The 24,328-nt window shown below is 49.9% G+C and overlaps 1 protein-coding gene and 1 long non-coding RNA gene across 7 annotated transcripts in view; one reads left to right on the top strand and one right to left on the bottom strand.

Moving 5' to 3' along the window:
* HIPK2 (homeodomain interacting protein kinase 2) overlaps window positions 1-24,328 on the top strand; it is a 186,762-nt gene that overhangs the window by 94,873 nt on the left and 67,561 nt on the right. The window lies entirely within an intron of this gene.
* Window positions 1,768-10,235, bottom strand: LOC112811080 (uncharacterized). Its single transcript, XR_003204964.2, has 3 exons — window positions 9,767-10,235; window positions 2,940-3,188; window positions 1,768-2,076 (listed from the first exon to the last, which is right to left on the bottom strand). It is a non-coding gene; the product is annotated as an uncharacterized lncRNA (long non-coding RNA).

Here is a 24,328-nt window from a genome sequence, read left to right as displayed (position 1 = left end):
AGTACTCTTCTTGACCTTCTAAAAAGGAGGGAAGGCCCAAACAGGTAAAATACTTGCTCTTCTTCATGTATACCAATAAATTATTTTGAAATACTGCGGTCTCCAGAAACATGCTTACCATGTCGTCTCTATCCCATTCTTGATGTGTTTTGGATGGCATGTTATTGCCAGCCCTTTCAGAGACTGGCTCTGGCTACTAACAGTCACTGCCCATCAGCGCAGACTATTGAGTAATTGCTGTATGAAGGCACCATCTGGGCATCTCAGTGTTTGAAAAAGTAGATCTGTTTATTGATTCTAAAGAGCTTACAGTCTAGTTGAAAACAGAACAACTAGAGAATGTTCTCAAGGCTCAAGAAGAACAGGTCACATCACAAGCCTTTGCCCGAACCGAGAGCTGGGTGATCTTGAACAAATGAGCCGCAGAGTCAGATTAGCTAAGCAGATGGCACCGGGTGTCCCAGGCGGAGTGTGCACGCATGTCAGGGAAAGTTAAGTACCAGGTGCTAATTTAAAGCAGATGAGTTTGGTAATGTGACGAGAATAAAGAGCGGTTGTAGATTTTTGGTAAGTGTTTAATGGAATAAAAATTGTGACTAAGCAATGGGCTGATTGATTAATGTGGCCAGGAGGCTGAAAACAGGAGCCCAGTCAGGAGAACTGGGTCAGGCCCGCCTAGCTAGGGCACCTGCTGGGAGAATGGGAAGACACGGCGAAGTCCCATCTTTTGCAGAGAAGGAATCTGCTCAGTTTCATAAAGTATTGAATGTGGGATAAGCAGGAAGTAGGGTAACTCAGGGGTAGAGCCAAAAGGAAGTTTAAGCCTCCAGAAACCGTCGTTATGGTGGTGTGGATGACACACTGGGGACAGGGTACCTATAATGACTTCAGGGGAGGGATTCTGAGCTGCCTGTCTCAGTGTGTTGTAAAAATATCCAGTATCAGTAGGATGTTTAAGCAGAGGATTCAGATTTAGAATTCGGGAGCAGTTGGGGCCAGAGATTAGATTTGTCAGTCTTCTGTGCTTTGGGCGAGTTAATATGCAGAAGGAGCAAGCTGAAAGTCGAGGGGAGGATTAAGGTAATGGTGGCAAGGCGCAGGGACAGCAAGAGAACCGTAGGACCAGAGTGTGGCCTCAGGTACCCTTCACTGCTGAGCAGACAAGCAGAGGCGACGCCCGGTGTCCTCCTGAGGGGATGTTGTGGCACAGCGGGGAGGGCAGAACCCGCACTGGAGGAAGGGGGAGAGCTTGGGGGGAGAGGCTTACTGGAGCAGTTGAGAAAGAGGGGACAGGCGTAGCCAATGCCGGGGAAAGAGGGAAGATGATTGAGGTGAGGACTTTTCTCCGTTTGGGGCAAGGCTGCGTGGTTGGCCGTGAAGGAGGGGCGGCCCCAGCCCCCAGGCAAGTGACCCGTGGGAGGAGAGCGGCTCCTCGGAGAGCAAGGCCGCCCGGAGGCCCCCACGCCCCCACCCGCCTGCAGCCTCTGCTAGGGCAACAACCAGGAAGAGCAGTCCTGAGCACTCGTGCGACAAAGGACATTGGGCTTGAGCGGGCTTGCGAGGACCCGGAGGGAGAATCGAGGCCGTTTCTGGGCCAGTTGCTTCTTATCAATTACGCTGTCTCTAGGCTTCAAAGGTTGGACACGTGGAAAGTACTGATCTCTCAGAGTTAAGTTTTACCCCAGAGTCTACTTGAATTTAACTTCTGCACAGTGTTTGTACATGGGGTTGTATCCAGTGTCCCGTGAACCCAGTTTGACCAGAAGCTATTATTTAAAGTTTGTTTATGTGGTCCCTAATGCATATAAATAGCATTAGGATCAACCCTGCCTTAAAACCCCCTCTTCACTCCTCGGTGGCTTTGTGGTTTATATCCTTTAGCTAAGGCATACTAGTAATAATACCAGTAGCCCAGAGCTGTGTGGCTCTTCTCAGTTTCTAAAGAGCTTTGATTATCGCCTCCACATCTGGACCTCGGGCAGGTGAGGAGCCCATGATGTGGTCCAGCTCCTGAGTGGCAGAGCCGTCTTTCAGACCCAGGCCCTGTGGCTCTCCAGCTGCACCTCACTGCCGCCTCTGTGGATATAAAAACGAGAGAGGGAGAGCAGGAGCTCACCGTGGTGACCCCCAGTCCAGTAATGGAGGTCGCAAAGGCCATTCTTCTATGCAAACATGACCGGAAGCATTTAAATGAATACTGCATAAAGAAGTCAAAGATCACTAGGGACATACTGGAGAGGAAAATGCTTCATGGAGGAAGGCGCTTGCAGTGTACCTTGAAGATAGGGTAGGAATTAGCAAGGCGGAAACAGGGAGAGAGTTGACGGGCTGAGGCAGGTGTAAGCAGGAAGCCGTGTCGCCAGTAGTGGTCAGAAAGGAGGCTGCCAGAGAAAGAGCCAAAGGGGTGTGGTGAGGACAGGTGACTGAGGACCCTGACAGTCAGGGAGCAGGCTTAGGTCCGCATACAGGAGAGAGAGCTAGAGAAAGACTTGCAGGAAGCTAGGCAGGCACCTGAGTGGTAAGCTTGTCACTGATTCCCAGGAAGATTCTTTTTTTTTTTTTTTTAAGATTTTATTTATTCATTCGAGACACAGAGATACAGAGAGAGAGAGAGCATGAGCAGGCAGAGGGAGAGGGAGAGAGAGAAGCAGGCTCCCCGCTGAGCCAGGAGCCAGACATGGGGCTCGATCCCAGGACCCTGAGATCATGACCTGAGCCGAAGGCAGATGCTTAACCATCTGAGCCACCCAGGCGCCCCCCCCCCACCGGAAGATTCTAATAGGGATTATTAGGGAGTAGAAACTATGGAACGATCACAAGATGCCCATGTGACTTCCCTGAGAAAAAAGCATGCAAAATGAAACCCATTTATTTTCTACACAACATTCTTGGAGGGATAGATCTGCAGGGGGAGGGGCAGACAACAGAAAAATCCTTACCTTTATGTAGTTCTTTTCTGCTAAGAGTACATTCTGAATTTCAGCTCAGCATTTGATAAGCTTTTGAAATTCCATGAGCAAAATGGACAAATAGAGACCGGACAGGGGTAGGGCGACTGGGTGGCTTGGATGGTTAAGCGTCTGCCTTCGACTCAGGTCATGATCCCGGGGTCCTGGGATTGGTCTCCTTGCTCAGTGGGGAGTCTGCTTTGCTTCTCTCTGTCTCTTTCTCTTTCTCTCTCTCTCTCTCTGGCAAATAAGTAAAATAAAATCTTTAGAGACTGGACAGGGGTAGAGTTGGGTGGCTTTTAGCTGGCAGGAGGACCTCACTCAAAGGGCATGGATTAAAGATTTGTTCCAGTCAGAGGAAAGTCTCTTAAGGCATGCCGCAGGATTCTGTCTATGTGAGGGAACTGAATGAAGACATAAAAGGCTTGTTTATCAAGTTTGTGGGTAACACAAACTTTGGAAGAACATTTAAGTTCCTGAATGATAAAATCAGAATTGAAAAAGATCTCAATAAGACAGAAGCATGAGCCAAGTTAACCGTATAACATTTAGTAAGAATCATTTTAGTTTTAGCATGTTTAAAAAAAATCAATTAATGGAAGAACATATTAAAAGACCTTGGATAGGAAAGGCTCTGGGGGAGACAGTTATGAGGGTGAGCGGTCAGTGTCAGATGGCTGTCTCAAGGACAGAGTAAGAAAACAGTATTTAGAATGAGGGAGGTAATAGTCTTGTTTTATCATATTTTGATCATGTTCACTTTATCATGGGAGGGAGCAGTTTTACTTTCGATGTGAAGGGTGGTGGTTAATGAATCTGGGGATGTTCAACATGGAGGAGAAACACCTCAAGGTTCATGACAACTAGCTTCCAATATGCAGAGGGTTGCCATTTTGAAGACCCCACCCCCACCAACAGGTAGATTTATCCTGCACTCATCAGTGGACATGCAGGGAATTCTGGGGTAGGCGGATTCAGACTCAGGGAGCAGGTCATCAATGGAGGATTAAACAGAGGTTTGATGAGTAGTTGTCAGGGATTCTGGAGAAGAGAGTTTTAATTTGGGTCTAAGGTTGTACTCCCATGGTGTCTAGTGTATATCATCCAGCCGTGTGCTGGAGCTGGCTTGTACCAGCTTGCAGGAGCTGACTGTTAAATAATCAGGAATGTTGCAAGCTAGTAGTAAAACTGTTGGCAGCCTGAAATCGGCCATGGGGGCAGCATTTATACCACAGGAGTCCCCAAATGTTAAGGATCTGTCCCACCCCCACCCTCTCCCAGCATCAGTGTACCCGCTCCCCACCCCACTGATATTGTCCAGAATAAAGAGTGTCTGTTAGAAGCCGTGATCCTCCGGAATGTGAAAGAGCAGACTGGGGAAGGGAATGTTCATGTTTATGTCCTTTGGACTTTCCAGATTCTGTTTCTCTTCATTGTATGCAGTTCCCCTTGTTTGTTCGCAAACCGTTTCCTATCTCCTGCCGAGATCTAGGGCCTGTGAGTTTCTCTGTCACCAGATCTGCCAGGGAAACTCGAATATCTTCCATTTCTTAGAATAATTCTTTCCTTGTTATGTATCTAGACTGGCCAGCACTATGCAAGCTGCGGTTCCCACCCCATTCTCAGCCACTAGCCGAAAGGACTATGAATCACAAATGAATTCAACCATTGAAATAGGATTTGGAAACACCTGCGCTGTCGAGAACACGTGACTACAGGTGCAAGGTCCAACTCGTGGCTATAACAAAGCCCTGCAAGCCATATGGCAGTAACTGTCCAGATGTTTGGGCTGTGTGGGTTGACCTCAGGTCAGCCCCTGTCCCCCTGCCTTACAACAGAGAGCAAATAGTGATTTTAATTCTATTGTTTATTTCTCATTTCTTTTTAAAGAAAGGATTTGAATAAAGTCTGAGTCATGATATGGAAGGGAAAAGCAAATGCCCTGTGGTAGACATGATAGGCAAATTCATTTGTGGTCATGCAAATTCTATTTGAGCCTATTCTGGGGCTCTAAGCTAAAAAAAAAAAAAAGTTGTCCTTACTTTTCTGGTATGTCTACTGTGTACCATTTGAAACCCCAGAGGCTTTTCTGTTTTCCCCCATGATGCCTTCTCTCCACTCCCTCCCCTTTTTGGTTTCCCAGGAGACAGACAATAGCACCCAGGAATGGTTAGGCGACGACCAGATATGAGCTTCTGTAACCAGGAGAGGCCTTTCCAGTAAAGTTCATATTCGCAGCCAGTGAAGCTGTTTGTATTTGATAAGTGTTTCTCTTGCCACAGTTACTCATCTAAAGGTGATTTTAGAGCTGGGGAGCAAGCAGCTCTGCATCTCAGTGTTCAAATTATGAATAAGAGAGTAGAATCATAGGTGTTGGTGTTAATGTACAGTCAAGTATCGTAACGCCATACCTACAGCCAAACCACGTGAAGGCGAGCCACCCCCCTGTATGGTGATGGGGCATGAAAAGGGGTCAGGGAGGGCCGAATAAGGGAATGAGGACACGGCAGGAAGAAAGGGCAGAAAAGAGAGAATGCCGCTGTAGCTGAGCTGGAGGCACGCCCTCGGAAGTGTGGTCTGTGATACAGGCCAAGGACAGGGAATGAAGGGGAACGGCATTCCCACGGCAGAAGCTATAGGATGACATGAGGTGACATGATGTTCATGTTCACCAGAGGCCTGACCTGGACGGCTAGGAACCTGGGGAAGAATCTCGCTCCGGTTGTAAAAAAGCTGCAGCTACAGCCTGGGATTGCAATTGGGTTTACCAGCCAGAGTTCTGACCGCTGGGCTCCAAGCCTGGAGAGTCTAGCAAAAGGATGGACTTGAGAAAGACCGCTTCGGACTTGAAAGAGTACAGAAGGAATCGAATGCCATTAAATTCAGCTGCATGAGCCGTGCACCTGAGCATGCTTATAGAGCAGAGAGTTTGGTTTGAATGGCTCAATTGTGATGTGCAGCAGGGAAAAGGTTAGGAAAAGAGTCCCAGGAAAGAAGCAGGGCAACAAGGGAATCGTGGACACCAGGGCCATAGAAAAGCAGCTGAGCTCAGTGAGGTAGTACTCTTCAGTAAAGAACGTCCCTCCCAGCCCCTTTGCCCTCGCTGGCTACAAAGAAACAGGGGCCCTATTGTTTTCAGTCAGCCACATGCTGCTGGCCTGAGTGAGAAATATGTCCACTGGTCAGCATCTAGCCTTCTCCAGCCAGGCTTCCAGGGGAGAATTAAGTCCTCCAGCCATAAGGTGTCCATTGTGTGTAATGAATCCGCTTCTCTCCCAGACTCCTGGTGTTGCCTAAGAAGGCGATAGTTACTCGGATCATTTTCTGTGTTCTGTGGTTCAGATGAAGAACCCTCCTTGAGAAGAACTGGCAGAGCCATGACCTGAGACTGGCCTTCCAATGTAATCAGCAAACAGGTGAGCAACCTCCTTAGGGTTCCACCTAAAGAAGATTACAGGTAGCAGCTAGGATAGTGGACGCTCAGAATTAGGCACATCCAAAACAAGATTTTATCCCACCTTTGAAGCGTCTGCTGGCTTTGCTCTACTATCAGAACTCTGTCTCCTCTCTCTAACTTACGGCTTAATTGTTCCAAAGGGGAGGCTGAGATTTGCTTATTTATCATAAATTTCTTTGTTTGCTCTTGATTTGTTTCCCTACTCAGTACTTCCCTCCACGATTTCCCTGGTTTGCGTCTCTCGTAACTGTGGTCCCTTAACTACGTGTGGTTAATACCATTAACTGTGCACCTTGTGGGCTCTTGGAATTCAGTAACTTGCTCCTGGGCATTGTGGCTCCAGGCTTAGGACCCTCATTCCTACAGGCATATTTTTATCCAAGTGAGTTCCTCCTTGGTCCTAACAGCCCTGATGCAGATGCAATCTTCTCCACTGCTCTTTTGTTGCCTGTCAATACATGATTGCATGTGATCAGGAGGAAAGCGTTGCTAGAATCCTAGAATCATGGTGTTGGCAAGGACTTCAGAAATCACCCTATTCAACCGCCCACTCACAGGAATTCCCTTCAGCAGCTTTTGTTTAACTTATTAATAGCTTTTTTTTCTGGGTTTAAACTGTTCCCCAAAATAAATATTGGGTGGGTAATCCTGGGCGTGGTTTGAGAGTTGATACTACCAGGAGTATCAGGAAGAGCAAGCTTTTTTAAAAACCAGAATTTTGCTGGCCTCTTAAGCTTCTGCATCGTACTGGTCCTTCCCATGCAGGCTTTGGCTCTCCTGCTGATCACTGCCCTCCTCCATGGATGGGCAGAGCTGGATGCTTTCACAGGGGAGGCCCCATGGGCCCAGGCGACGGGCTCAGTGAAGCCTCAGTCTACAACAGAGGTGCGGCAAGGACTCCTCACCTTCCTAAATGCCATAGGCCATTCCAAAGATGTGTTTTGAATGTTGGACGCGGAGCGCCTGATTTGTGTGAATGTGGGCCCATCGGGTCTCTGCACCATCGGGACCCCTTTTGCTTTTTTGTCATTTAACACACCAGGCTGCACATAGATAAAACTATCTCTGCATTAATAAAGTTGTGGTCTTGGGGGCCGGGAGGTGCGGTTTGCTTTCCCCCTGCCTTTGGGAAGGAGAAAACATTGCACAGGTGGGCAGGCTTTGCTGAGGCTATATAACACTTGGAGAGCCCCATCACACCGGGTCGGGAGTCCCAGGCCGTGCTGCTTGAAGTGCTGGAAGCTTATGTCCTTCGCTCGCCTGTCAGCCCTCGGTGGCCTGTCTCCAGCAGAGGCCTCCTTCCCGAGGTCTGTGTGTGGCGATGGGGAGGTGTGACTGGCCCCATAAAATCTCTAAACCTGCTGTCCACGTCACAGCACTTCACAGTTCTTAGCACTGCATTTTCCAGTTACTCACGTTGAGAGACAAATGCCCTTGTGTCTGTACTTTCTAAGTGAAAGAATCAAAGAATAGCTTATTGTCTTACCTCTGGGCCGGAGCCCAGGAAATACAGCAGTTGTATTTTTTGCCCCGGTGTCCTCTGCCCCTTACTCATCCAGGCCTAGCCCCTCGTGTCCTTTCGTGGGTCTCTTGAACATTCCTTGTGTTCTGCCTCTGCGCCCTTCCTTACACTGTCCTCCAGCCTGCAGGCCCCGGCCCTGCTCTGGACTCTGAAATCTGCCTATCCCTGACAGTCTTATGAAGTCCTGCCTCCTGGAATTCTCCCCTATTCTTCCCAGCCCGGAGTGGAGTCCGCCACGGTCTGTGAGGGTTTAAGCTCCAGGGGCACCTGGGTGGGTCAGTCCGTTGAGCATCCGTCCGACTCTAGATTTCAGCTCAGATCATGGTCTCAGGGTCATGAGATGGAGCACTGAGTCGAGTTCCATGCTGGGCATGGAGCCTGCTTAAGATTCTAAAAAAGTTTAAGCTGTGTGAGGGCAGAAACCATCTTTTTTGTTAATTACCAAATACTGAGCAACCAGCACATAGTAGATGCTCAGTAAATATTTGTCGACAGAAAGGCAGTGATGGCTGGCAATCTTAACTGGCATCTGTCCTAGCTTACTCCTGTCTGCATTCCTCATCTTATACACGTACACCAGATGCTAAGCTTCTTGAGAACAGAAACCATGGCTTTGTATCACCCTCTAGCAGAGTCTTGGACACACTAGGAGCTCAGTAAATACTGGTGATTGAGTTTATTACATAATCACTCAATAATGTTCCCTGAGCGTGGGGTGAGGGTGAGGAGGCAGGCAGCGTGTCTTGCCCCTGCTCTCACATATAAAAACACCTAGGGCAGCATTTTCAGCAAGCAGAAGGGTCCCCCTCCTCCCATCCAGCGCTTTTGACTATTTAGGGAGGATATTAAGGGCATGATGCTGTTAACATTATATTCCTCTTCTAAAAATTTGCAAAGGACTGTATAGAATTGTTCACAAATCCGTTATCCAGTGGTTGGCTAGTTAATTCCTGAGTAAGCCACTTTGAAAACTGATTATAACCCTGCTTCAAATGGAGAGTTGGGAGAAGGCCAAAAAGGGTATATTATTGTATCTCGTAGGAGGGAGAATCCGGCAGATAGTCACTGAGTTATGGCGCCAGAGCCTTCCTTTCTTCTGTTATTGTAAATTATTGTTAGAGTAGAAAGCCAAATCAGCAAAGTGAGACTCCAGCACTGCACTTCCTCTCAGCTGAGGTCTTATATAATGAAGACCTTCATAAACAAACATTGCATAAACTTAATGTGGGATCTCTCCTATTAAAGTTCATGCTGTTTAATGTAAAGCAGAATAATTGTTTCATATGCCTTATAAGTTCTAAGGTGCCCCTTGCTTCTGGGGTAGTTTAATAAGAGAAAACTAGTTTTATGCCCCTCAAAAGTCCCCAGTATACTGCTAAAACAGTAATTTTGCTTCGCTACTCTACTAGTCTTCCTGCCTCTGTCTCTCCCTTAGGGGGTCTCACTCCCAGGAGCCTGTAGGGCCGGGCAGGTAACATCAGTGAGCTAGTGAGGCTGTAGCAGGGGCGGCACTAGTCAGCCTGGGTGAATTATTGCCAAGCACAAATGTGTAGGCCAGATTTGCCATGGCTTTGGATTTTCAGGAGAAGCTGGGCATCCAGGCTTTTAGGAAATGTCATCTGATTTCTAAATGTTAGTAACTAATTCAAAAAAATGGTAAGTCCTTTGTGGGCCAAACAGGTTCTGGCTCTGTGTGGGATACTTTCTGGGGGAGGGTAATTTGCAAACTTTGTCCCATCCCTTCAGGCCTTGCTGCCTGTGGGCACTTGAAAATACACACACACACACACACACACACACACACACACACACACACACACCCCGCCCCATACCACTTACCACTTTGCCTCCAACCATTTTAAGGGGGCGTTTAATTCATTCCCATCCAGAGCCTCTGCCACGGCAGGGAAGGGACCAAATGGAGTGTCTACTACAGTGGTGGGTGGCGGGCAGATGCTCAACTAAGGCTTGATGAGAGAATGAGCCGCCACCTTCCTTTCTGTGCTCTGTCCTCTCTTTGAGGTACGCCCGCACCTGGGCATCACCTACGGCTGTGACCTCAAAACTCAGGGGCTCCGCACAACAGTAAACATGGATTCCCTCACAGTTTCTGTGGGCCAGGAACATGGCCGCAGCTTGGCTGGACGGTTCTGCTCAGGTTCTCCTGTGAGGTGGAGGACCGGCCACAGCAGCTCGAGCTCATGGCTCGCAGGCCGTGCTGGCAGCTGGCAGGAGGCCGCTGTTCCTTGCCATGTGGGCATCTGCATGGGACTGCTGGAGTGAGCGTCCTCACAACATGGCGCAGGCTTCTCCCTGAGCCCGTGATCCAAGAGAGGGCAGGGCGTGGGCGGCCACCACGTCCTTTATGACCTCATCTCCCAAGTCACGCATCAGCGTTTCTGCAAAATCCTGTTCGGTGTTGGAGGGGCCCACACGAGGACATTAAAAATACCAGGAGGTGAGCATCACTGGAAGCCTAGCTGTCATAGACCCTCAATAAATCCCTTTTAAACAAATGATCCAACACTGAGAGTAGTTTTTCAAAAAAACGTTAAGGGAATAACAGTTCTGTAATAGTCATCCCGTTTACTATTGTGTTCTTGAAATCAGCTTCAGAAATTAAATATCCTATCTTTATTAAGATTTTATTTGAGAGAGAGAGAGTGCACGCACGCACATGAGAGAGCGTGGGCCTGGAGGGAGGGGGCAGAGGGAGAAGCAGACTCCCCGCGGAGCAGGGAGCCCGATGTGGGGCTCGATCCCAGGACCCTGGGATCATGACCTGAGCCGAAGGCAGACACTTAACGACTGAGCCGCCCAGGCGCCCCTAAATAATCCTATTTTTATAGCCCATCTTAGAACTGTCTTCCCTAAATGTGTCCAATCTTTTTTTTTTTTTTTTTTTTTAGTAATTTTAAAAACCTACCTGTATCACTCTTAGAGTGATAGATTCAGGTGTACCAGCTGCTTTCCAAGGAAACCCTTTCAATTATTGCTTACCTCTGTCTGCTTCACGGGGTACTCCTTGTTCTGATATTCTCTCGGTTGCCTCAGATTGACACTTCTCTACTGGACCTAATGTTTTTTAAGGATTTGAAAGGAAAATCCCCAAGAAGTAGCGTCCTGAATAAAGAGTAGAACCCGTTTGATATATTAATAGCACTTGTGAAGACAAATAGCCCCCAGAGATTCCCCGGGGCCCTCTGAATTAGTAGGAGGGGGCGCCAGTTAATCAGAGGCTACAGACAGGGAGAGGGGTTACTCCAGTTCCTGTCGGGGGATCTATTTCTGGTACCTCCTTTCCAGCCTCCCACCCCAACTCAGACAGCAGGCCTGAGTGGGCGCTGCTGGGGCTTACACACACACACACACACACACACACACACACACACACACACACACACACACACGACACCCTCAGGCTGCACGTTACCTTTGCCTTCTTCAAGAACCATCCTTAATATTCATTTTAACCAGATTTCACCTGAATGAAAATATTAAGGGGAAGGAAAGGTGCCCTGATGTGATTTCCCCTAGGAAAATCCCCACTGGTAGCTAGTGCTTATTTGTTCAATAAACAAAACCTGAGGCTGGGAATTGAAGGTCAACACAAGCAGAGTCCAGGAGTGTGCACTGGGGCTGTGGAGCTGTGCAACATTCGCATGTGCACCTGGGGAGGGGTCTGGCACCACCGCTCCCCCAAGCCCCACCCACTGCGCCTTGGCAGTGGTCCCCGAGTTGGGGCGTTGGTAAATGGAAATGAAATGTATAATTCATAAGGCTGAGGTGGTGTGCGATCTGTGGAAGGGGGGTGGTAATTACAGAATTGAGAAATGAGGCTGCAGTGTTGTAAGTAACCTTTCTAGGTTAGAGACCGCTGTGATAGATGGCTGGCATTGTTCTCTTTCTGACCTTTTGCTGAACTTCCCCTTAGAAGAACAGAGGAAATACAGTTCTGCCTTTTCCCATATTGTTTTTGAATAATACCTTCAGATGCCAGCGTTTAGCATTTCTGTTCTTCCGTTTGGGGTTTTGCTTCCCCCGCTCCCCATGCTTTGCTGCTTCCCAAAGAAGAATCTAGCTGCTAATTACTTTGTCCCAGTATTAATGGTAAACACAGAGGCTACACAAATATTTGTCCATACTGAACACGGTACGTACAGGAAAAGAAAATCGCCCTGCAGCGTCCTTTCTCTCCCTCTGCCCGCCACCCCACCCCGGCCAAGCCAGGCACTGCGGAGAGTGGTCCTTGGTAATGGTGCAGGCGGCCTGGCAAGAAATGTGTGGGACATGGCTGTTTGGTAGGAAGATGACGGAGCCAGGGAGGGACTGCAAGCTCCCACTTGCAGAATAGTCATTTCAACCAGATGTTAACGTGCAGGCAGGAATGATGCTCATTCACATTGAAGCTATCGATGCGATCCTAGGAGGAAAGGAATACCAAGGCTGGGGAATGTGTCCCGTCTGTCCTTCCCTTCCTCTCTGCAGCCTGAAATGCTCAGCGTTTGTGCCCTCCTGCCTTCCCTCTACCGCTGTCGATTTCCTGCTCTGAACTGTGACTCCCTGGTGATGTCCCATAACTTTGGGCTCTAAGATCAGCTGAAGTCTATCAGCCCCTGTGAAGTCAGGGAACCCCAGAAGAGAGAAAGAAGGAAGGTCTCTGTTTCTCACACAAATAAGCATCGTTAAAGAGGCAGCAGAAGCATTTCACTTAGCCTTGCAGTTGAATCTTGAGTTGAATGGGGTATTTGGGGTTGTTTTGTTTCCTGAAAAACCAAGTCTTTTGAGGCCAAATGAAAAGGAACTAGAGAGTTCTGTGTCAGAGCCTTTCAAACTGGGGACAGAATTCGGTTAGCTCCGTTCAGTTGGTTAATGTTGATTGAACACCTGCTGTGTACAGAGGCACCACCCGCATAAAGAAGCAAATATAGGTTCTTTCTCCTCTAGGAACTTCTGATCTCGTGGGGGAATCCAGGGCAGGCCTCAATGCATACACACCTAGTCCTACTTACAGAGCGGACGCTCCCCAGAGGCGAGCGTGACAAGCAAGCACGCAGTGACTGTAAGGGATAGTTCAGAACTTTTATTCTTTGGCAAAAAAGAAACTGAGCTCTTCACACCAGTCATCATTGCCATTCTTTCAAACATCCACTTAATTGCTCGTGGGTTTTTTTAGTTGAATATTTTAAAAATGTCCCTCGCTGCCTCCTTTCTTCACGTTTTCTCTGGTGATTTCTTTCTTCATCTCCAGGTAGTTAGTTTCTCCTTTTTCGCCCACGACTCCTCCACTTATATATACTTTAAAGACACAAACTTCCTATGGCCAAGCTTCTCCCATTAAAAATAAATAGAGCTTTATCGGTTTCTGTTCAGATTTCCCCATGGAAATCCCCATTATCAGAGAAGAACTCACAAGAGCTGCCTGCTCCCTACCTCTTCTCTTACCCTAAAACGAACAAGCAAATAGTAAGCAACCCCTGTTTTTATTTCTCCCTCAGATACTATCAGTCCAGTTCAACAAACATCGTGTATTGAGCATTTACTTTGTTCTTGCCTAGTACTTGGCAGTAGGGGAAAAAGAACCATAGCCTCTTCTAGCTCCTGAGTGTAAAGCGTGACAGCCAACGTGTGTGAGGACCCAGGACTCTGCTGGGGGCTGTGAGGTGCACAGACATAAAGAATGCAATCTGCCACTTCAAGATGCTTCCAGTCTCATTGAGAAGCTGGTTTTAAACAATCATGAGTATCAGTGCAGGCATGAGTGGAAGAGCTGAACGGCCGGTGGGTGTGCTGGGGGAACACGGAACAGGAGAGTGCCTCGGGCAGGGAAGGCTTCTGGAAGAGGCAGGATTCCAGTTGAGAGCCCAGATGGCAGCCAGAAGAGGTGCTTTCCGAAGAGGCAAACTGGGAGCACCAGGGGTGTCTGGGGGCCCCACCCTGGCCACTCCAATGAGTCTGGAGGGTTCTGCCTCAGTCCCTCCCTCCCTTCGCCTCTCTTTTCACTTTGTGCCTTGAGCTCCACCGATGTGTGGTATCTCCCCGATTCCATCCGCTGGTTAGCTCATTTGGCTTAGACTAGCCTTTGGTGCTCAAGAGAGCAAAAGGAGCATCCTGCTCTCCTTTGCTGGAGGGTACTCCATTCCGCAGGCTTGCAGGAGAGGCCCGGCTCTGGGATTGCAAAGAGGCCCCACGGTTAGGGTGAGAAAAGCAGTCATTGGGAAGATAGGGCAGTGCTATCTTCATCTGGGGGGACACTACCTCCCCTTCCCCTGACAGAAACATCTGTTCTCCACCCCACAGTTGCCTGTGCGTTGCTGACCATGAGGCCCAGCGGCCCTCCCCAGAGGGATGCCCACCCCTCCGTCCCACGGGTTGAAGGTTCAGAGGCCTTTCAGAGCCCGTGTCCGCTGCACTTCAGCACCCCCTAGTGTGAGCTGGAAAGAGCCAGCTTGGTTTTTTTCCTCTGCGACCCAAACACAAGAAAGCCAACTTGGGCTTGGTTTGTTTTGTTTTGTTTCAGCTCCTTTAGGAAAAGCTGCGTGTTGGAAGGGTTTCCCTAAATAAGCTGCCCTTGGCCGGAGAGACCTAAACTTTATGCCCATTTTGTTTGGCAAAACTCCCGCTGGAACAACCAACCAGCTGCCTTGTCCCAACTGTGTCCCGTCCTAACAGGCTGCGGTTAAGGCCACCATGTGGGTGAAAGCTGCGCCCTCTGCCCTCGTCTGTGGGTTTGGTCTCCTGGCAAAGCCGGCACGGCGTGCACCCCCTTGGGAGCAAGGCCTGCCTGCTCCACCGGGTTCTCTGGCCCCGCTCGTGCCTGCCTGCTGGGAGACGGGACTCATGCTGTACTTCCTGGGTCGGAACCTGCTCCATTGGCCAGGACGGCTCCTGGCCTTACTTGCAAACTGGCTCGGGTGGTGTGTCAGCAGGCGTCAGCCCCTCTTCCTCAGTAATTCTTTCCCCAAAGTGCCACACAGGGGAGGAGGCCTCTTCTGAGGGTGTGGCAGCACCCCTGTTGCCACAGTGGAAGCTGACCCTCCGGTTTGTGTTTGGCATCTTTCCTCAGGGGACTCTCTTTCATATCTCAGGTCTCCGGCCTCTGCTGTCTTGATTGGTGTGTCTCCAGCCGGTGACACTGAATGCATCGTCCTGCCAAAGAAGGAGCAGGTTTCCATCTTCAGTCCCTGTTTCTTATCCTCGGCCATTAGCTGTAGAGAATGCTTCGTGATTTAGCCCCACACGCCGCGTGATCCGATGGTGCTGGAAGGAAAGGAAATAGGCTAAGGATGAGCCTTGTCTTTGTTACAGTTTACTCGCTAAGGGTTGTGAAGCCCTGGGCCTCTCCCGTGCGGGCCCAGGGACCCCTAGCGGGAAAGCATCATGATTCTTCAGCCCTGTGTGGGTTCATTCATTCATCCAGCAAACATCTTGGAGGGACTCACTATGAACTCGCTGAAACTAAATATTAACCAAATGTTTACTGACATTTAAATCACCAACATTGCACATAAGTAAGTGATATTACCTTCTTTGTATGCTTTTATCTGGGGTAAAGGGTGAGCCTTGAGTTGATTGATTCGTGTGAAAGAGGCCAGCCTTTTACCCCCTGGCCTGACATCTCGTTTTCACTCCACTGGTGGGTAACATATCACCTCTCTGAATCAAGTGAAGGTGCTGCATTTATAATTGATTCCCCAGGAATTCCAAATTCCCTCCCAGTGCAGAGAAAAGAGGAGCAGCTTCCGGAAGCTGAGAGGTGGCAGCAGGACTTGAGTATGGGCAGACTCCCCGGGGAAGCTCTAAATGCACAGTTCAACCCTCAGTTTTAGTCAACAGACTAGCAACAAAGCAGAAGAAAAACAATCCACAAAAGGAGCTAAAAAGACCATCCGAGGCTTTGTCTCCTTTCTCTCTCAGCCAGCTCTGTCATCTTCCCAGCTCCGGGGCTTTGTGCTGAGCCCTCCCTCTAGCCCGCCTGTTTGGGGAGCCTGCGTCGTGAGGCCTGGGGTCCACGCTGCCCACTGATGCACAGGCCACATGGGGCCACCACAGGTGGAAAGGGGATGGCGCATGGGAGGGAATGTGCAGGGGCTTTGCGACGCTGACCACGCTCTGTGTCTTCACCAGGCTGGTAGGGACCCTGGGCATTGCTTTCTGATAAGTCGTTGAGCTATATGTTTTTGCTTTGTGCATTTCTTTGTGTGTGTCTTATCTTATACAATAAAAAATAATTTAATAAAGATAAAAAAGACTCGAAAAAAGAACCTGGAGCGGCATATGAGTGAAGAGAATCGGTCTGTGTAGATACGTGCAGAAACTTGTGATTCTCTTTCCCTGGCTGACGGGTGGTGGCACAGACATCTCTTGAGCACATACTTTGGCACAAAGTGAAAGCATGAAACCTGATGATCTTCTAGTCCTGTGGGGGGGTGGGAGGCAAGACCAGGGCTTGTCCAGCAACCCTTGGCTTCATGGTCAAAGGCACTAGAGACCAGCCTGTGAGCAACTTGCAACGTAGACACAGTGTATGTCTACAGGGTAAGGAATTACAGGGTGGTGTGAGCATCTTTGAAATGAGCAATTGTGGGGTCCAAGCTGATTTCTTCCTAGGGACATTTCTCCTTGAGATGCAGAAGGAATTTCGAGGCTTCCATCAGAATATACTCCAGACATCTGAGAACTGGTTTCGAATTTATACCAACATCATTAGAAGCTTTGGGGATTAAGTTCCAGATCCAGCCTTTCCTTCTGGTATGTAAGCAAGAAAGTTAGATTTGGGTGCTGTTCTTTGTTTGCAGAGGTGAAGCAGTACCCGACGGGACACAAGATCAGCATGAGGGTGGAGTGGGGGTGGGGACCATACAGCTGGCCCTTGAACAACATAGGTTTGACCCTTAAACAACATGGTCCGCTTACACACAGGTTTTGTTTTGTTTTTTATAAATACAATACAGTAGTGTAAGTATATTTTCTCTTCCTTATAATTTTCTTAATAACATTTTCTTTTCTCTAGCTCACTTTATTGTAAGAATACAGTATATAATACATATAACCTAAAACGTGTTAATCGACTAGTTATGTCATCAGTGAGGCTTCAGTCAACAATAGGCTATTAGTTTAAGTTTTGGGGGAGTCAAGTTGTACACGTGGATTTTCAACTGCTTGGTGGAGTGGGAGTTGGGGCCCCAAACCCATGTTTTTCAAGTCAACCATATGTGTATTTGGTGTACATCAGGAAAGTCTCATTCCAAGCCAAGATGTTCATTGGCCATACAGATAAAAAAAATTGTCACTCTGATTCTAACATTACACTGGAAATGGTCAGATGAATCAAAGAAGCCAGCTTCCTTTGGGAGACTGTCCAAGCGTGGCACGAGAATGATGACAACATCTACACCAGACCGTGGTTATTATAATCAACCTTCCATATGGACATGGTGAATTGTTCTGATGTCTTGAGCATTTCTCTTGATGATAGCTGGAGACATTCAGTTAGAACAGAATCACTGGTGAGGGTCTTGAAATGATCCTCCTCAGCACACAGTGTTATGGACATCAGCAGTGTCGCCCGAGGTGGAACTTCTAGAACATCCATGCAGTGATTTTCCTGCATGCGTATCATTGGGCTGGAACCGCCCACAGGCATGAGTGGGGCATCTTTCCCTAGCTCTCCTTTTAGAGTCAGAGCCTTGCTCCCTGCAGCAGCCCTCCGCCACAGTGCCATCCTCAGCATATTACAGGGCAAAACTACTTCTGTGGAGTGTGTCTAGAAATCTTACAGTCCACAGTGTTTGGTTGGGCCATCACAAGGACAGAGTCCTCATCACCTTGGCTGAGTGCAAGCTCACGCAACAAGTGGGCTCCTGGTCAACCTCACCCTGTGGCTCGTCCCTGAAGCTCCATCCCTCGGTCTCCTTGTCCTTCCCATCTCCCCAGCACCCCCGTCAAAAACAAAGCTATTTCTCTCACATGTCCTGTTTACCGAGGAAGCTGTGTCTTTCTCAAAATCAAATCCCAGGTTGGCCTTGGATTCACCAGGCCTGGATCACTAGTTAGATCTCCACTTGACCTTCCTGGGTCCCCCAGACATGGTATGAGGCCATCTTTCAGGCACGCTGCTCCCCATTTTCCTAGCAGCCCGCTGGTGACCAAAGGATGGATTCTCTCTCCATCTGGCTGCCCTGAGACATGCTCCCCTGCACTCACCCTGCAGGCTGTCTTCTGTGCAGATCCCTCGAGCTTTGCAGTTCAATTTCTCTAAAATAGCCTCCTTCCAGTCCTCCGATTTCTGCTGTTTCTCAGGTCCTGTGTTCTTTGATGTAACCCCTTGCCTCCCACCCTGGGTCACCAGCACAAATAGTGGCTCAGAGCTCATGTCAGCATTTCCGAGTCCCCTTATATTTGCAGTGGAAACATAAGATTGAACAACCCATCTGAAATACAATTTTGCATTTTGATTGCTTCTGCCCCAGCCATACTGAGGTTACTTTCAATCTACATATATTTGTGGGAACGGGCTTTTTCACTGCAGTTCAATTCAAGTACATCTTATAATATCAGTGATTATAAAATACCATGGACTAATAGAGTGTCTTGCTTCCAAGGAGTTCAAACTGCTTTATAATTCTGCCGACCGTCGTTTATCTTCATATGCTGCTGTAGAGACACAAGAGAAAAAAAAGAGAGATTAATAATCACATTTTATAGGTGGTGAAATAAAAACTCGGAGAAATTGAGTAACATTTTTCCAGAAATGCACATTTCTTCCTGGGCTCTCTGATTAGTGTTGCAGATTTATTGCCCAAGTTGGGAGTGGCCATGAACCTTGTACTTGTTTTACAAGCGCACCGTGAAAATGATCGAGACATCGACTCTGGTCGCCCACTTGGCCGGGAGAGGCCAGGTGAGCAAGAGATGATACCATGAAAGGGGATGCAGTCTTAGGAGAGGATTTCCCCATGCCAAGGGGAAGCGTGGGGCTTATGGCTAGGCAGTTTTCTTTCTGAAGTTAGGTGGTAGGTATTTGGCTGTTGGCTATATTCATTTTTGTACCTTTTATAGAAATAAATGGAACAAAAATGTTTAATGTGTATGCTTTAATATATTTAAGCAGTTTTCCTAATGTTTCCACTTATAAGGAAGAAAGTGGGTTTTAAAAATGAGGAAAAGGGAGGCTCTTTATTCGACTGCTATGACACAGACGCGTTACAGATAAGTGATTTAATATGTTTTGATTGCCTGCTCTCTGCCAGGCCCTCTGCTAGGTGCATCCTACGGTGCTCTGTTTAATTTCAGCCTCACACCAGCATCAGGAAGTCGAGGCACACAGCTAGAACCTGCCAGCACCGGATTCCGCCTACGAGCGTGTGTCATTCCCACTCAGCTTGTGTGGTCTCCACACCTATGTTGGGGGTCACGCCCTCGCAGGGTCACATGGTCTGGACGTGATCTGGGAGTACCCTCTCCGCTCCGGGTGCTGCTAGGAAGGCTAGTGGAGTGAAATATCAAAGCTTCAATAATTGATGTGTCGAAAATGACAGTTGTTTATTCTCTTTCTATAGAAAAATTGAATTTTCTGTGTCTTGCTGCGGGAATGTTGGAAAGGAACAATCTCTCTCTTTCTTAGGTGCAAATTTTGTCTGGCACTTCATGTGTGTTTAAAGTATTTTTGATGTCCCAAAATAGCAATGAGGAGACTGTGTAAGATGATTCCGTGGGGTGGCAAATGAAGAATGAGTCATTAGCAGAACCTGGGTGATTTGGAGCCCCATGGGGAAGGCCCATTTCCCAAGCCAGCAGCCCTACCTGCTGTGGAACTGAACTGAGAACAGAAACAGCCCCCGTGGAAGAAACCAGAATGTTTTCTTTTTGTTTTTAAGTATGTAAACTTTGAAACAGAAAGGCCAAATGTGTGCCTCTTGTCATAGGGCATGTTGCCAAAGAGATGCTGCTAGCTTCGGGGGAAACTGGTGCCCACTAAGAGCGTGGGGTTGAAACAGAACGATTCCTTCTACAAATGTGTAGGGAGCACCTTCCATGCCCAGGCACTGTGCTAGTGCTGCAGACAGCCGTGACACGGGGACGGGGCGAGGGTGGGGCATGCACTCACCCTGCCCTGTGCCCCGGAGGCCACCCCCGCCTGTGCACCTACCGAGACTCAGCTCAGACTTCTCCCAGGAAGCCCTCCCTGCTCTGCCTCTCCACCCGCCCCAGTCACTCCCCTTTGTGCACTGGGTATGTACTCGGCACGCTGTATGTTAGCTGTTGGCACGCTCTCACCTGCAGCCAGACAGGGAGCTCCTGGAGGGGCCATAGGGTCTGGTTAATTTATTTTTCGATCTTCAGCACCATGCATGACACGTAGCGGACACTTAGGAAATGGCGGTTTGGACATTTGAGTGAGTGAGTGAATGAGTGGAGCTTGAGCCAACTTCTCGCTCAGACTAACCATTGGTGAGAATGGTTTTCACTTCAGTCAGGAGTAAATGAGCCTCAGCAACCATCAGACGTGCCTCAGGTGCGCTGAACAAAAAGAAACTGATTTTAGGCTTCATTTTGAACTTCTAGGGGCTCAGAGCCGTATGGACCAGCAGCACAGGGAACAGGGCAGGTGCAGGATCACAGCAGAACGGTCTTCAGTCCCCTGGGGATTACTGAGAGCCAGGTAGAAGAGCACCTTCCTTAGCCGAGGGCTCGTGGCCTCGGTGTCAAGCAGGCATTTGTGGAGGACGTGAATAGACCCTGCCCCACAGAAGGCTTAACGGGGGGAGCTGGTATGCAAACTGTGTTCAGAACAGTTGGTGCTCAGTTCACGTTTATTGGACCAAGCTGGTTATGGGTGGTCATGTATTCATCCCCTGGTGTGGCCAGCATGGAGAAGGTGGGCAGCGTGTGTTTGAGGAGGAAGGAGGTGGCAAGGGCCAGGCTGTTGCAGAGATGTGATCAGGGTATCGTGTGTGCTGGAAAAGGAATGAGGGAGAGTTTGGGGGCGGATTGGAAAAGACTGAAAGCAAAGGCAAGAGGCCAGTAGGGGGTTAGGGTAGAGGCCTGGATTGAAGAGGCACAAGGGAGCTGGTCTCCCTGGGAGCCGAGGGCGGTGCTGGCTTCAAGAGAGTTAAGAAGAGACGGGCTCTGGAGACCTAAACTGTGAGGCCTTTTCGGCCCCCTCAGGACCCTGGAGCCCCCTGCAAACTCCCGCCACTCTCTCTGGCCTTTTTGCTAGAATCGGTTGGGGAACCGCCTGCAGGCCGGTGTCCCCCCGGGCCCCCACTCCCGGGGTTCCTGCCCACACGGAGGCCTGCTCTTCTTGGGCGAGAGCCTGCCCCTCATGCCCAGCTTCCATTCCCTCGTGAAGATTTACCCCTTCTGCTCTCCTCTTTGTTTGTGCTGCCTTAGAATTTTCCGTGTGAATCATATATTGTAGCGCTCTCTTATATTTAATAAAGGTTTATTTAATCAACAAATCCTTATTGATTGAGTGGCTACTAAATGCCAGGTACTGTGCTGCCCTGTGGACGGAGCAGGGGGAGACAGACGGTAAGCAGGTTATTGGGGAAGGTGCTATAAAGTGACATTTATGGCACTGGGGATGGAGACTAGCTGGTGTCAAGGGAGGCCCGTCTGTGGTGGTGACAATTAAGCTGAGGTTTGAAGGATGAGAAGGAGGCAGCCATCTGAGTGCCAGTGGAGGGAGCATTTGAGGCAGAAGCACCATGTTGCATAGAGGCTCTAGGTCCAGGAGCTGCGGTCCTCTAGAAATTGAAAAGACAGTGGCAAGCAGGGCAGGGTCCTGATCGCCAAGGTCCCGTGGGCCATGGAGGTATTTAGGTTTCGATCTGAGTGCAGCGGGGATCCTCTGTGGGCCTGAGAGCAAAGGGAGAGGTGGCCTGTCTGCTCCAGCAGCTGTGCAGAGAGCAGCCTCCATGGGGGAAGGAAAGACCCGAGAGGGGGCTCCAGGTGGCCAGCGCCAGTGTGGTGGCAGTGGACATGGAGAATCAGGGGCCGGTCTGAGAGATCCTTGCGAGCAGCCACGGGGATGGATTGGTGGGGAGGACCAAGGTAGAGGTGGGAACCACAGAGTGTCCCGGGTTTCCAGCATGAGAGCGGGCTGGAGGGGCCACGAGTCCCTTCAGTGAGACAGCCCCACAGAGGGAGGGAGGGAGGGAGGGAGGGATGCACTGGGGAGGGGAGGCCAAGGGGAAGAGTTCCCTTGTAACCAGACTAAGTTTGAGGCGACTGTGAGTCATTCCCAGGGAGGCGCTGGGCCATCAGGACATACCTCTGGAGCTGAGGAGGGTCCAGCGTGGAGATGAACGTTCGGACGAATGAATGGAGTCCAGACCTGTGGCAGTGGATGCGGTTTCTGTCAGCTTCCTAGGGCGGCAGAGACAGTCCCCACAGAACGCAGGACTTGGAACAATAGCTATTTACTCTCTCACGGGCCTGGCGGCTGGGAGTCTAAAATCCAGGTGTCGGCAGGGACACGCTCCTTCTGAAGCCAGTCAGGGAGGCTCCTTCCGGGCCTCTCCCAGCTTCTGGTGGCCCCGGGCTCCCCTTGGCTGCTGGCGGCCTCACTGCAGCCTCTGCCTCCATCCCCACATGGCCGTCTTCCCTCTGCGTCTGTGTCCCAATTTCCCTCTTCTAAGGACACCCGTCCTGCTGGCTTCAGGGCTCGCCCTACTCCGGCGTGACACAATCCTCACTACCTCTGCAGAAAGCTCATCCCCAAGTAGTGTCACATTCTGAGGTGTCGGGGATTAGGACTCCAACATGTCCGTTTCGGGAGTTGACACAATTCAGTTCCTAACTGTTAACCTAGAACAAGGGTGCAGAGAGTGAAGACAAGGGGTCCTTGGGGCTTTGCCATCACGGAGCAGGTGGCTAGAGGAGGACAAGCCCGCAAAAGAGACAGAGAGGCGGGACAGATGTGGGAGTGTGTGGCGTCGTGAAAACCCCGACCGCGTGTTTCAGGACAGGCGCGGGACGGGATGGTCACCCGTGGGAAAGGCGTGCGCCTCTCGGGTCACGGAGCTGAGAAGTTGACCAGTTGACCAGTTGACGTGACAACGGCACCCTTGAGTGAAGCAGAGGATGGAAGTCCAGCTGGAGGAGGGCGAGAAGGTGGGGGGCGAAGCAGAGATGCTGCAAGAGACCACCCTGGAGATCTGGGGGGGGTCAGGGGCAGAGAATGGGGCCACAGCTGCAGGGTTGTGAGCAGACAGAAGAAGGGTTTGGTTTCGTGTTTGGTTTGCTTTGTTCTCGTGTTGTATTTTAGTTTTTGAAATGGGAGAATCTGGAGCGTGTTTGTACGCTTGAATTAGCTCTGTTTTCGCGTCTGTGTGTTTGTGTTGCACAACAGTAGTGTTCAGCCTTCCTTGTCATGTGGGCTAGCCCGTCGGGGACAGGACCGGGCCTTCTATTTCGTTTATCCCGCAAGCATCTAGCCTGACGCTTAAGCATTCGTTCATCGTGGTCACGGCAAGAAACATGTTCTGTGCACACCATGGTGCCATGAATGGCTGCCCCTTCCTTTTCTAGTAGGAAATGGACTGAGAGCGGTCTTCACAGACCCTGTTCAGGTAACATCAGTTGACGACACCCACATCTGGTGTTTCTTGCCAGAGAACGTCACTGAAGTGCCCTTTGCTCCCATCGTGTGTGTTGGATTCGCCTTGCACGTCCTCAGGGAACAGAACCTGGGAAATGGGTTTCCAGAGGTTCCACACAGCCTGCTTTGGGGCATGAGAACCGGTGATTAATCTGTTAGGAAGGTCAGCCCCATGGCCAAGGCCAGAGATGCCCCCGTGAGACCAGCCCAGCATGTTCCTAAGACCCGACCTGGAGACTGCGAGGGGCAAAAGCCCAGGTCACAGGAGTAGGGAGACAGAGGTGCGGGGAGGCTTGATCCTGCAGCAGCAGTCTGCCAGAGGGGAGCAGGAGCCAGGACAGGCGCTCGTCCCCCAAGGAGAGGCCTGAATCTGCATGTGAGAGGAGACTCTCTAGAATACTCTAGAACAGAGAGGGCAGAAAGGAAGGCAGGTTCTGACACACAGGGAATAAGAGAGATTGCACTGCTAGAGGCAACCTGCAGCCATCTCCTCCGTGTACGCCGTCCGGCACTGTGACTGAGATGACTGGCAGGTGACTTCCGGGGGACTCCGGAAGCCCGCGTGTGTGGGGGCAACCCTGGACACAGTGACCCCGGCCAGGTGTGGGACTGAAGGCCCCATGACACAGGGCAGTCCGGCAGGGCTGTATCCTAAGGCAAGCACAGACCTCCCCAGTGCACCAGCGCCAGAGGGCAAGAGCATCCTTCCACGTTCACCTAGCCGTCAGCAATCGCGACTGGAGGACACAAAGGCCCGCATGAGGGTGAGGCGCCAGGCAGAACGCTGGCAGCCG

This window comes from Callorhinus ursinus, unplaced genomic scaffold (assembly GCF_003265705.2).
Source record: "Callorhinus ursinus isolate GAN/ISIS: 27379988/994484 unplaced genomic scaffold, GSC_fseal_2.0 scaffold12, whole genome shotgun sequence".
Taxonomy (NCBI): Eukaryota; Metazoa; Chordata; class Mammalia; order Carnivora; family Otariidae; genus Callorhinus; species Callorhinus ursinus.
Note: the sequence above shows the minus strand (reverse complement) of the source record. Positions and strands in the feature narration are given on the sequence as shown.